This window comes from Chelonoidis abingdonii, chromosome 10 (genome assembly GCF_003597395.2).
Source record: "Chelonoidis abingdonii isolate Lonesome George chromosome 10, CheloAbing_2.0, whole genome shotgun sequence".
NCBI lineage: Eukaryota > Metazoa > Chordata > Testudines > Testudinidae > Chelonoidis > Chelonoidis abingdonii.
The window spans coordinates 16,822,309-16,835,201 of record NC_133778.1 but is presented as its reverse complement, the minus strand read 5'-3'; positions in this window follow the sequence as shown (position 1 = coordinate 16,835,201).

Here is a 12,893-nt window from a genome sequence, read left to right as displayed (position 1 = left end):
AAGTTTGTCTTCACTACCAGCCAATCAGTCCTCGCTCCTGTGTTTGGTTTCTAAAGTCCATCACCAAATGGTGTAAGTAAGACTGACTCCTGCGGGTACCCTAGAGCACAGCCCTTCCAATGTCAGGCATTAATTTACAGTGAGACGCGTCTGTCACCAGGCTCAGCAGCAGAAGGTGGCACTAATTAGCTTTTCTCCCCATAGGAACGCCACTCCCCAAACTTATGTTTGTTTTAAGCTGTGACTTGTAAGTCTTTACATTTCATTTGTAAATTGCGTCTTCAGAACATTAAGAGTCAGGAGAAGCCCCCATATCACCTATCATCATGATCTGGCCTTAAACTATTGAGATCTGATCATAAGCAATCCATAACCTTTAGTATGCAAGATTTAGCACGGTTCCAAATGCATCCTATGCAATTGCCACTGCCAGCAGATGGCGCTGCACCATAGGAAGAGATGCCTAAATGAGCTGGCTTCTGCCAGTTATTACAGAGGCATATTCTAGAATGAGCCCAAGATTTCATAGATACTTTGACATTTCCCGCAAATGCTTCTTATCAGATTCAAAGTCCTTATAAGGTCCTGAAAACTAAAGGGGAAATTAGAGCTGCTGACATTTGGCGTCTTTACAAATGTAATAGTCAGATGTTTGTTAACCAGCAATTCCCTTCAAAAGACAAATACAAACGGTTGTGTTGTCCAAAGCTTAGTTAACAGGTTTACCAGCATCCACTCAGGGTGCTTCATTATCTTCAGTGAGATTAAAAATAATAACCGCTTGCACAGAGGGAGAAAAACTCAGTGAAAGGCGGGGACCATGGAATTCAACCACAGCATTTCCAATATGCAAGGCGGGAAGGAGGGTAAGGCACAAGCAAAGCTTTGGAGCCAGTGCCTACGATAATGTATCCCTTCTGTTGCATTCCTGTCAGCACAGTGCTCATCCTCCCATTACAATGATGCCTTGCACACTGTGTAGTGTAAAGAGACCTCTGAAGGCTGTGGAGAAGAGTCCCATGTTGCACCCCAAATCAGACACTGTGCACAAGTGTTCACAGAACATTTAGGGCTCCTCATGGCAAGAGTCAGCCACAGTCCCTAGAAGCTAGGGCTGCAGAAAACTGATCTGTAACAGCATTGTGTGGGGGTTTTTATTTCATCTCCACCTGCTCTTACTGATTTTTTTTCATTTATTTTCTGTGCTTTTAACAGAATCCTTACATACATGGGAGAGCTACACCAAGAACTGTATTATGCAGGAGCTACTAGATCAACCATAGTTTACAAATGGAAATTGTAGAGGAAAACAAACTCTCTAATCTTAACATCTCTCCTCTAACTCCCCTCCTCCGCCTGCTCCCTGAATCCTCTGTCTGGCTTTGTCTTGTATTCCTTTGTTGCTTTTTCTTTGATTCTTTTTGAGTGCTTAGTGGTGTGGGAATACATTTTGATCTCATTTACGCTGGGGGTAAGCATGGCATAATGGCATTGAAATTGGTGGGGTTACTTTTGATTCAGTAAGTGAATCAGAATTTGGCATAGTGTCCCTGCTTAATTAAAAAATAGGTGTTATTCTTTATTGTGATCCGCAAGATCATTTTTACACTCCGCTGCTTGCTTTCTGACACATTCTGCAGGCAAATCCTGCTTGCCTTATTTACATAAGTAGACTCACTGAAGTCATTTATTTGTAATTTTGGTCACTGGGTTATAACAGGTGGCCAAAAATTTGACTGATGGAGTTTGACAATATACTTGATAACAGCCCATTTTTAATACATATGTAAACTGAACAAACTACAGGCCCAAACATGTGAGACTCCATTTTCATCCAAGCAGCCTCTTTTATTCTGCTCCATGCTATATAAATTAATGCAGCCCAAAGGTTGCCAGCAAGTTCCCAATATGGCCCTTGTTCAGTAAAGTTAAGCTGTCTCAGGGGCAGCATAATATGAAATGAGTAATACAATGTGCAGCCCGCTTCCTAGGGGCATTTTCTAGAGCTATTCAGACTGTCAGCAGCTATTTTCTGTTACACCACTTGGGCCCTAAACTCCACTCAGCTCTTATTCATTTGCATAACCCAGCAGTTCCATCATAAGTGAAAACCTAAGATTGGGCCTCACACTTTGGATCTGAACACATCAGACTCTGCATCCAGATTGGATCCAGACTTTGCACCAGAGCTTCAGCTGTTGTAAATCAGTGTAGCTGCGTTGATTTCAATGGAACTATGTGGATTAGGGTGACCAGATAGCAAGTGTGAAAAATTGAGATGGGGTGGGGGTAATAGGAGCCCATATATATAAAAAAGCCCCAAATATCAGAACTGTCTTTATAAAATCGGGATATCTGGTCACCCTAATGTGGATTTACACTAGCTGAGGATCAGGCTCTTTTTGTCTCAGCCCCATCTAGTTCAAATTCTCCCTCCCCTAAGCTGTTTGTGTGATATGCTCTTGGAATTCTGGACAGAATGGCAAAGGGCTGAATGGACCTGGAGACTAAATTGCTCTGAGTTAGTTTTGGGTTCTCCTGGTGCTTGTAGCCAATAGCACAACTTGAGAGCACTGTCTTGTCTCCTCCCCTTTGCTTTCTTTTGGCTTCTTTGGAGTTTAGTGCTTTTCTTGACCAGATGGGGAGACCAATTATAACAAATAAAAAATAAAATGGAGCATATTGCTTCTACAAGACATGCTGTGCCCATGATTTTCTTCTATGGATACAACAGGCCAAAGCCAATTTATTTTCATTGCCACAAAGCTGGGGAGGAAACAGTGATAGAGAGGGAAAGAAATTGAGATCACATCCAAAATGGAGGCTCTAGAATTGCTACAAAACCCAGCTAGGTTACAAAGTTCTCAAGACACCCTTGAACGTTTGGATCTGGGATTTGCATTAGGTTGGGAGTCGGTGAGTTTTTGCACTAATCTCTCATTTCTGTAGACTTAGGTTGAGTCATGTGCTCTTAGTATTCATGTGTGCTTAGGTGGTCTTGGCTTTGAGCACAGGTGTCACAACAAAGATGCTTCTGCTGGTAGCATATGGACTGTACTCATGGTAAAAATCATAGCTAGTAGACAGACTAGACCACACATCTTTTAGATGTGTATAATGGGGCCTCAGGGAAGAGTGGTTGAGTCTTTCCTATTAGTATTTCTTTCTTTCTTGGGGTGGCTGATTTCTTTAAACCTTTGTTTCCTCTTAAAATAGAGTATGTCTTTCGGATCTCTAGCAACCTCCTCAGATAGGCCTGATATGTGACATTATCCTCTAGAAGTAGTAAGACCCAGATCCGCAAAGGCTTTTAGGTCCCTAACTCCTAAACTATGCTTTTTGGGGCAGGTGTAGTAAGGTAGTCATTATAGGGTTAATTTGATTACCCAAAGTATTATGGGATGGAGCCATGCTCCACCCCTTCCTTGCTGCTTTCTTTGTAAGTGGGAGTTCCCCACCACACCCTACAAACTCTGTTGTGATGCAGGGGTATAAAGCAGCAAGTTCCCAGCCTGCAGTACTGTGAGTAGAGCGTTATTTTTGTTGAACTAAGCAGTTTCTTTACAAATGCAAGGGCCCTTTTCTAGTCTGTGTTTGTACAGTGCCTAGTATAATGGGGCCCTATTTTGGCCTGGCCCATAGTCTCTGCCATAATAAACATGATCAGTAATAATACACTGGCAAACCTTCAAGCTCTGCTGTAGGAAGCAAGTCTCAGGCAGCGCTAGTTGATTTCAGTTCCCCTGTATATAGGCCCTCCCTAGAATTGGGGAAGTAAGCGAACAGGGGATAAGGGGGGGAAATACCCATATTTAGCGAAGTTGGAGCACTCTTTTCTTGTGAAGGTAAATGGGAAGCAAAACTCACTGCAGAATTGCTTGGGGAAAGATATTTTAAAAGCGAGTAAAAAAAAGGACTGTTGTTCTTGGTGGTAAACTCTGAAGGCATGATGTGAAGGAGGATTTCAGCTAGAGGCTGGTGTGGTCCCAGCCATGCTAGCATGTCCCATATATAGGCCTATACAGCTTACTCTGGTATTAGTTTTGAATGTTCTTCACATTGCAGGGGTCAGTTTAATTAGTGGGTATTTTGTTTCCTATTTCTCTGCTATATCATGTTGTATTGAAATAACCACCATTGTCTTGTGAGATTTTGGGCTGGCAATAGGGCCTAGCCTCTAGCTCATTATTGATGCTCTTCAGAAGGCTTTGCTGTTGATTGTTTGTTGCTCTGATATCTCCAGTTTGCATCTGGTATCAAAGTATGTTTCTATTTCCTTTGTGTTATACTCTTCCTCCATCACCATTTGTTAACACACCTTGTCATTCCTATGTAAGTTTAGGACAATGTCTCAGTAGTCATAAGTGAATGGACCTTTGCCATGCAATGAGCCATGACAGGACAACTTTGTTAACCTCAGCGTTCTCCTTCCTGGATGTTTGTCCTCAGCAGCGGACCCCCACTTAATTTGACATGGTTGCCGTTCCCTGCTCATGAGAGATTCCGGAGTGGAATAACAGGGATGCTCATTATTAAAGTGCATTACATAATTCCAATCCTACAGTATTGTAAGAAACAGAAGTGTCTTATACAGACAGAAGGGCAAGGAGCACTCATGGATGAATCAAGGCATGCAAAGGTCCATTATTCAAAGTTCAGTGCAAGGAATATGTAAAGGTCATGCCCAGTTAAGGACATTCTTATGTTTCATGCGTAATCTCTATATCATGAACGATTATTGCATTGTTGCTGGTATAAAATATACGGACAAGGCTATCTTGTATATACCAGTTTTCATGGAGCCCGAATGTATGCACAGCAGCCATCCCTGCTACTGGCTTCTCTCTCAAAAAACATTAAAGAACCTCATAGTGCTATTACCAAGGCTATGATGGATAATCAGAATGAGCAAATGATGTACCCTGCTCTCACCCTGGGGAAGACCTTGACAAATCATGGGCTCTTGCAAGAGGTCATTTGGGTTTCACACTGGTATAAATTTGGCAACACTTCTAGAAGGTGCTCAGAGGAAGTATATAATTCAGGAAGGGGAAGGATGTTCATGGAGTTTAAGAAGAAGAGGTAAACACTGGATTGGCCAGTGGCAAGGAGGAAACGTGTCCTTTCCAAGTTCATAATCGTCATGTCTAGCATTAGGGGTCAGTGTGTAAATATGGTAAAACTTCAGATCTTTGTGTAGGGAAGCCTTACCTGTCCTAGGCCTAAAATGTCCATGAACCCTTATTGAGGAACTGGTGATATTGCTGGGATGTAAAAGAATGAAAAATGAATGGAACCAGTGAAGGGGAGACTGAACATGAGGAGAATCACCCAGCATCAAAGATGTTTGGGTGACATCCTTGGTGGTGATTAGCTATAAAAGACCAGTGTCCAGATCCACATAACAAAAAGTGTCTAACAAAGCAGCCCACTCCTTTAAGGACCAGCAGGTTTTAGGCCAGCCAGCCAGCCCTGTTCAGTTAGCTCTGCCCTGCTGCACTTGGGCAGGGCTTTGACTTAAAAGGAGGAAGATGAAGCAGGTGGGGGAGGTCCATGGAGAAAAGCATCTGGAATCTCCTGGGGCATCTAGATCAGCTGAGGGAAAAGAGATATAGGGGGAGTCTCCTGTGCGAGGCCTAGAGAGGATAGTCAGCCAGAGAGCTGGCTGGAGAGGAGAGGATACTGAGCTCGGCCTGTGATCTGCTAGAGGCCTGAGGTAGGGGGTAGTCCTGATCCAGGTGATTGGAGTCCAGGAAGGAGTTGGTGGTTAGACAGTGTGGTGGGCCGTTGCTGCTGGGAGCCCACCGGTAAGGAAGGGAGCTAAAGGCTGAACCCAGTGGGGCTGAAGACTTTTTTGCTATGATGTTGTGTTAGACTTGGACTAAGGGACTCTGTTACCCTGCAGAGAGTAGAATGATTTAAAATGCATTGGTTGCTGAAGATATTTGTGGGGAAACTGAGGCAGAGTGCTGCAATGCTGGATCTTGCTGTGATGGGATGCTCTGAGACGGTGAGTCTTGTATCAGTGCCCATCTTGAGAAAGCAGAGCAGGTTTGATGGCATTTAAAGCCAATGCCAAGGTAGATCACTCATGTTACAATTGACTGCCTAGCACTCTCACAAGTTACAACATTAGGTTGCAGACGATTGGCACTCAAAAAAAGAAATGGTCATCTGATGCCTCTGTTCCTGCCAGGAGGTTTGTGGTAAGCAAGAGAGAGAGGCTCTTAAAATCTAATGGAGAATTCAGAATATAGAAAAAATATCACCATGTCCGGTCCATAATTAACAATCCAGTATCTTGATTCTCCTCCTCATTCCATTCACTGACTGCACAGAGTTCAGGCTTTCAAGATTTTTGTCAGTAACTATCCCAGGGAGAGGAAACGGGTATTTTTTTCTAGGATTTTTACAATTTAACAAAATGTCTGCAGCTTAATTAATCTAAGCTGGACCCGCCTGCGCTCAGCAAGGTCCTTAACAGTTTCCAGGCGAAGTAATGAAAGAGTTGTGAAATGCAATTCAGTACTGAAGGCAGCCTTACTCTCTTCAGCAACTGCTTGTGATTGCATGCCCATTTTAAAGGGAGATTTAATTATTAGCATGAACAACATGGGCTAGTGCTTCATGGAGGTGAATGACTGGGAGAGCCAGTTCCCTGTCAAGCTTTTAATTGGGAAGCACTCAGAATGGGCCCGGGTAACAACCCCCAGTGCCGATAGGATATGATCCCATGGAGCAAATGATTGCATGATAGCTTTGCTACTGAAATGCATCATTTGGCATTGCTTCCAGCTCACCAGGCAGGTATCCAATTAGTCACACAAAAGAAATCAATCCAATTTTCTTTTGCCTGGTACTTCAGAATTCCATTAATTTTACAAACTCTTGTTAGTACCTTCAATCTCCAAAACATTACCCAAGGATATTCTTTACTGTGTGAACAACAGGGAACCAATAAGGGCTCTGCAAAGGGGCAAAAACAGTAGTAAGAGTTAATAGTAATTATTCATGGAAAGCAATCTAAATCATTTTAAATTTAATTTGAAGTCCAATATTTAAGGATTCTTGAATACTGAAGCCATTTTAATCATCTTTATACTGCGTCTTATTGAGTAGGACCAGAGTATTACTCATTTATTTGTGTGTGTGTGACCCTGAGTTATCAAGGACATGCTGGGCAAACAGCCAAAGGAAATACAAGCTCAATAATAATAATCTATACTTAAAGTTAACATGATGGCTATTATGCCACAGCCATGCTGACTGGAGGAGGGTTAGATCCTCTAGCCCTGGTGACTGCTTGACTTGTTTTAGTGCATGAGAAACATTATAAAATTAAAACATATCTCTTGCAAGGGGGAGAAGGCATGAAATAGAAGCAATTAAGAAATGGCTGAATATATGGAACAGGGGTGGGGGGGAGTAGTGAATCCAAAAGCAGCTTGTACTTGTTAAAACAGGCAATAAAACTTATCTGACACCAGGTACATAGCACATTGCCGTTGTGTGCTTCATGAGACCAGACCCAGAGATTTGCGGGACCTCTATTCTATTTAAAGGACTCCACAGCCAGGATGCAGAATGAGAGAGACTCATCAGCAGTCCACCTTGTCCCATATTTCTCCCTATTGCATATTTAATGTCTAGTTGAGTCATAAAATCCCCAAGTGATGCAATTTCTTCTTCCATGACCTACCCCAGTCGGTGGCTGTCCTTATAGCTCAGTCCATGGGTTCTCAGTCTGGAGGTCATAACTACTCCTCGGGGGGAAGGCTGGTGAACAGGTTTCAAAGGTTGGGACCGTCTTCCCTTTCCTTGTGGCTGGATGGATAGGAACTAGGAGGTCCCAGAGCCGCCTTCTGTTGTAACAAGGGCTCATGGGATGTGAAAGGTGGCAAATCATTGGTGTAATCCATTCACAGTGAGGATGTTTTCCTTGATAGTCACCCTAAATGTTCTGATTGCACTAGCTGAAGCTCTGGCTTCTCAAGTCTATAGAGCTGCTTGGAAGATTGGAAACACCCTCTTGGACCTGTAGCCCAACAGCATGGCTGGGGCTAAGCTGGTATTGTCCTTCACTCTGTGCTGTGCTCAGGAAGCCCCAGAGTAGAATGCTGACAGGCTTGTAAATCTTGCAGATCTGGCTGTTTCATTCCTGGGTAGCTCATGCATAAGGGCCTGCACTGAGAGGCTGTTTAGATGCAATGTAGCGGGATAGCTGATGCCACCTGTGCTCTAGAAGGGCTGAAAGCCTGGTATTTTCTTAGTCTGTAAGGTCTTTGGGACTAGCATCGTTTTCTTCTGCATTTGTACAGTACCTAGCGCAGTGGAGGCATGGTTCATGAATAGGGTTCTGAGTCCCTGCAGTCATGCTGCAGCAGGGTGATCACCCAGCTCTGGCCCCAGAAGGGTAAAAGCAGCCCTGGAGAGGGATGCAGCAGGGTAAGAGAGATTAAGACCGGCTGAGGAAGCTGAGTGGGTAGCTGACGACAGCTGTGGCTGGCTGAATGAGGGCCCAGCTGACCCTGATAAGAGGGCTGGGGATCAGAAGCCAAGGGACAGTCTCTCTCTGGCTGTTGAGAGGGATAGGCCTGGCTGCTGGGAGCTGGGCTGGGGGAAAGCCAGAGGAGCTGGGGAGCTCCGGTCTGGAAAATCCCCAGGCTGCAGGCCTTGCTAAAGGCCGGAAAATGTACCGGGGTTGCAGAGGGCAGCCCAGATACAGGCAGAGGCAGCAGGTCCAAACCCCCTTGCCGATTGATGAGTGGCAATTATACTGCAGACTGCCCTACTGAGCAGGAGCTCGATGGTGACTGGCAGTAGCCAAAGACTGAGGTGGGGATAGGGGGTTAGGAGTTCCCTGGGGAGGGGAGACCCAGTGAGAATGTGGGGTACTGCAGGGGGCAGAATCTCAAGAGAAGGGGCACCGGGGTCCAGGAGAGACATGGGGGCCAGCGGCAAGGCGAGACACTGGCCTGCAGCGGGCACTCCAGAGGCTGGTGAGCTAATTCCCTGGATGACCAGCAGGAGGCGCCACAGCGGCGAGTTGTAACCCCACCACATGTGCCAGTGACAACTTTGAAAAATGTAACCTGCCTACAGTTGATTTCAGGCACAAAAAGCCATTTATACATTTTCTAGTACATGTTTTGGAGCACCAATAGTAGCAGTTGCATTAAAAGAGCACCCAGATTGGAGCAGACTTGTGCCAACACATAGAAAGAGAGAGCCCCTGCTTTTAGAACAGATTATCAAAATGAACAAAACAGACAGAGGGCAGAGAAGAAACAAACAGGGGAAGTGGCTTGCCCACCGATGACTGTTGGAACTTGGGCTAGAATACAGGTCTCTTGACTCTCATTCCAGGGCTCAATCCTCTAGATGAACCTGTCTCGCTAACATTAATAGTAACCGTATTAATATTTAGTCACAAATAAACCTTAAAATGAATCTTTACAACTTCAGATTTTTACACGAGCATTTAGGAGCAAATACTAGCTTTCCAGCACCAGATGTACTTTCTGAGTATCACAGCATTCCAGTTTGAATCTATTTTTTTTATATAGCACAGTTCTCTTAGTATTTTTAATCACTGCTTATCTCATTGTTACAAAGAAGACCATGACAAGCTCTTGCAATAACCGTGAGAGGGACTGTAGTAAATAAATACTATTTAAAGGTGACATTTCCAAAGCAAGAGCTTAGATTTCCAGACAAACAGTCAGGCAGGTCTTATACTCACATCTGTATGTAGCATTATTCACGTAGTTTTTGCCTTAGTCTCAGGATTCCAAAAAATGATGTCCTGGTATTGTGCTATATGAAATCCCAGACCCCTCTCTGTAAAATCTCCACTGATACTTAATACCTGGCTTCAAAACACACACAGTTCTGCAAAACCCACAATGAACTTTAATATCATCATGGGCCAGGAACAGACCGCAATGAGCCATGCAGGAAGCTTGACTTCACAGAAGGCTGGCATCTCAGCAGGCTCTTCCCTGAAGAACAGTGTTTTCCAAACACCAAGATGAGCTCCGACACAGAAACTGCTTAAAGGGATATTGTCCACTAAGTTTAAGATGATTTTTCTTTCTTTCTTTCTTTATAAAAACCTGAATTTTCTTTTTTCTTAAAAAAGAGGCACCAGGCGGCTGTTTCTAACGTTGTTTTAACCTATTTATATATTTAGGAAATATTCACAGGCTTACAACACATTGCTATGTGCATATCAGGGAGAACTGAAAATAATTACAACAGAGGACTTTTGTTTAGAGAAATATTTATACAGTAATATAATTGCCAGCTCTGTCTATTTAAAAGGGAGATATATTGTAGAGTGACTCTCTTTACACTACCCAGAACATATTGTTTTCTGGAGGTTTTATTAAATTGAGTGAAACTTCTGATATTTATCAAGCCAGGAAAATTTATCAAATGCTAATATTTTTTTTTTTTTTTTTAAATGGACAGGTGTGCTTGATTTTGTGTTTTAGGGTGTTTTGTTTTTTGAAAGGAAATGTACTTGGAGTATTGAGTAAGTGGTAATCAAATACTTAATTGAAGATTTTTTTATTTTTTTTTAAATAGCGAAAGCAGGATAATGATTATAACTAGAACAGGCAATGCGGATATGTTAAACCTATTATAATGACAAACTCAAAATATTAATCTACTATTCAGAGTGCTGCTGAGTTTGATCCCAAATAATGTTCTACCCAGTTTCTCAGTGTGTGCTGAGGACACTGCATGGACCATCCAATCAGCAAGCCATTTGAGGGAGAGTGCCTTCTATCATTAGTTAATCCCCTAACTGAAGAAAAGGAACTAGGCCAACAGACTGACAGGACGCTCTTTCCATCCATTTCTCAGGCAGTGGGGAATGATTACCACACATGCCAGTTTAGAGGCGAGGGAACAGGGGAATCAAGGCCTGACCAATGCCCACAGAAGTCCAGGGAAAGTCTCCTGTTCATTTCAGTGGGCACTAGACTGGGCCCTTTGAAGATCCTTAGGTCTTTGGCAAGGCTCTAAAGGACGCTAGGACAAACAGATTGTAATCTGAATGTTGTTTTATGTCCCCCCAGTTCAGTGCTGACAAATTGCTCTAAGCACTTTCAACAAAGACACAATCTTCTGTCCCACACAAATCTTTCCCAGCATAACAACATAGGGTCTCAGTCCTTCGGATGATCTAAATAATGGTTTTGCTGTGAAGATATGTCATCCAAGGAAGGTAACTGACACAAATGTAGTGATAGAGATGTTGTGTGCATTGGAGTGTACCTGATGGCTCTTCCATACAGTCATCCAGCCACCACCACAGGGGTGGGCAAACTGTGGACTGGGGGCCACATCTGTCCTCCAGATGTTTTAATTCAGCCCTCAAGCTCCAGCTGGGGAGTGGGAGCTGGGGCTTGCCCTACTCCACATGGCTCCCAGAAGCTGTGGCATGTCCCCTCTCCGGCTCCTATGCATAGGGGCAGCCAAGGGGCTCTGCACATTACCCCCACAGCTCCTGTAGGCTGGAAACCATGGCCCCTGGGAGCTGCAGGGGCGGCGCCTGCAGACAGGGCAGCATGCAGAGCCGCCTGACCACGCCTCCACATAGGAGCCAGAGGAGGGGGACATGCCACTGCTTTTGGGAGCTCTTGAGGTAAACGCCACCTGGAGCCTGTTCCCCTCCTGCACCCCAACCTCCTGCCTCCCTTCCTCCAAACCCCTTAGTCCCATCTTAGAGCACCCTTTTGCACCCCAAACCCCTCATCCCCAGCCAGAACCCTCACACACACCCCGCACCGCAACCCCCACTTTTGTGAGCATTCGTGGCCTGCCATACAATTTCCATACCCAGATGGTGGCCCTCAGGCCAAAAAGTTTGCCCACCCGTGCCCTAGCATAATGACCCTGCAGCAGTCTGTGTTCATGGAAACTTAACACTCATAGGCTGTTTATTGCATTGTTACACTACATTATTAGTTTGTATTGCAGTAACACAACGGGGCTCGCTCATTGTGCTAGGCATTAGTACTCTGTGTAATAAAGAAGAGCTCAGAGTCTTAGCATGGGGAGAGAGACAACAGGAAACCATAATGAACAAATTGGGGACAATAAACCAAACAGCTGCTGCAATTTATAGAATGATTAAAATGTTGTAGGCCTGATTCTGCTCTTGTTTACACCCATTGTAAAGCAGTAACATAGATGCAATTGTCCTTGGAGTTACTTCAGCGTAAAATCTGAATCAGGTCTGAGCGTGTATCTGCCAGTCCTTAAAAACAGAGCTATCCCATTGCAACCATGAAACTACCTTGTGTTCACAGCAAATTGAAGATGAGACCGTAAGAGTGCTTTGCTATAGAGGCACGGAGAGACACACCAAGCCTATATTCGAGGCCTACAGTAGATTACAGAAGCATACCTAACAGTCTTGATCAGCTTATTTGGACGAGTAAGTATCACATGGCTTAAGGGGATAGAAAACTCCCTTTTTCGATAATGACTCACGCAGGGATTTCCCCTTGTTTCAGTATTAGCCTTGCTGGATTTTTTCTTCTTTCCTACCTGCTTTGCTGCTAGGAGATTGCTCATTATAACACAGAATTAAAAAAAGATCCAATCTTGTCAGCGTGGGTCTGAGTCATAAAGTGCGGAGCTCTCTCGGGGAGGTGAGAGCACTCAGCATTTCCTACAAGCCAGACCTTCGGAAAGAACATCCCTCGTTACGGTGAAGAGCAGTGCAAAGAAAGCCATTTGCTGTGCACAACAAGAATGTTGGTCTACAAAACCCAGGAGCTATGCCACGTATGGCATTTTTTGTTAAATATTTGTATATATGTACAGCCAGAGCTGTCTTGTAACAGTCACTCTACCTACAGACCTGTGGCCAAATT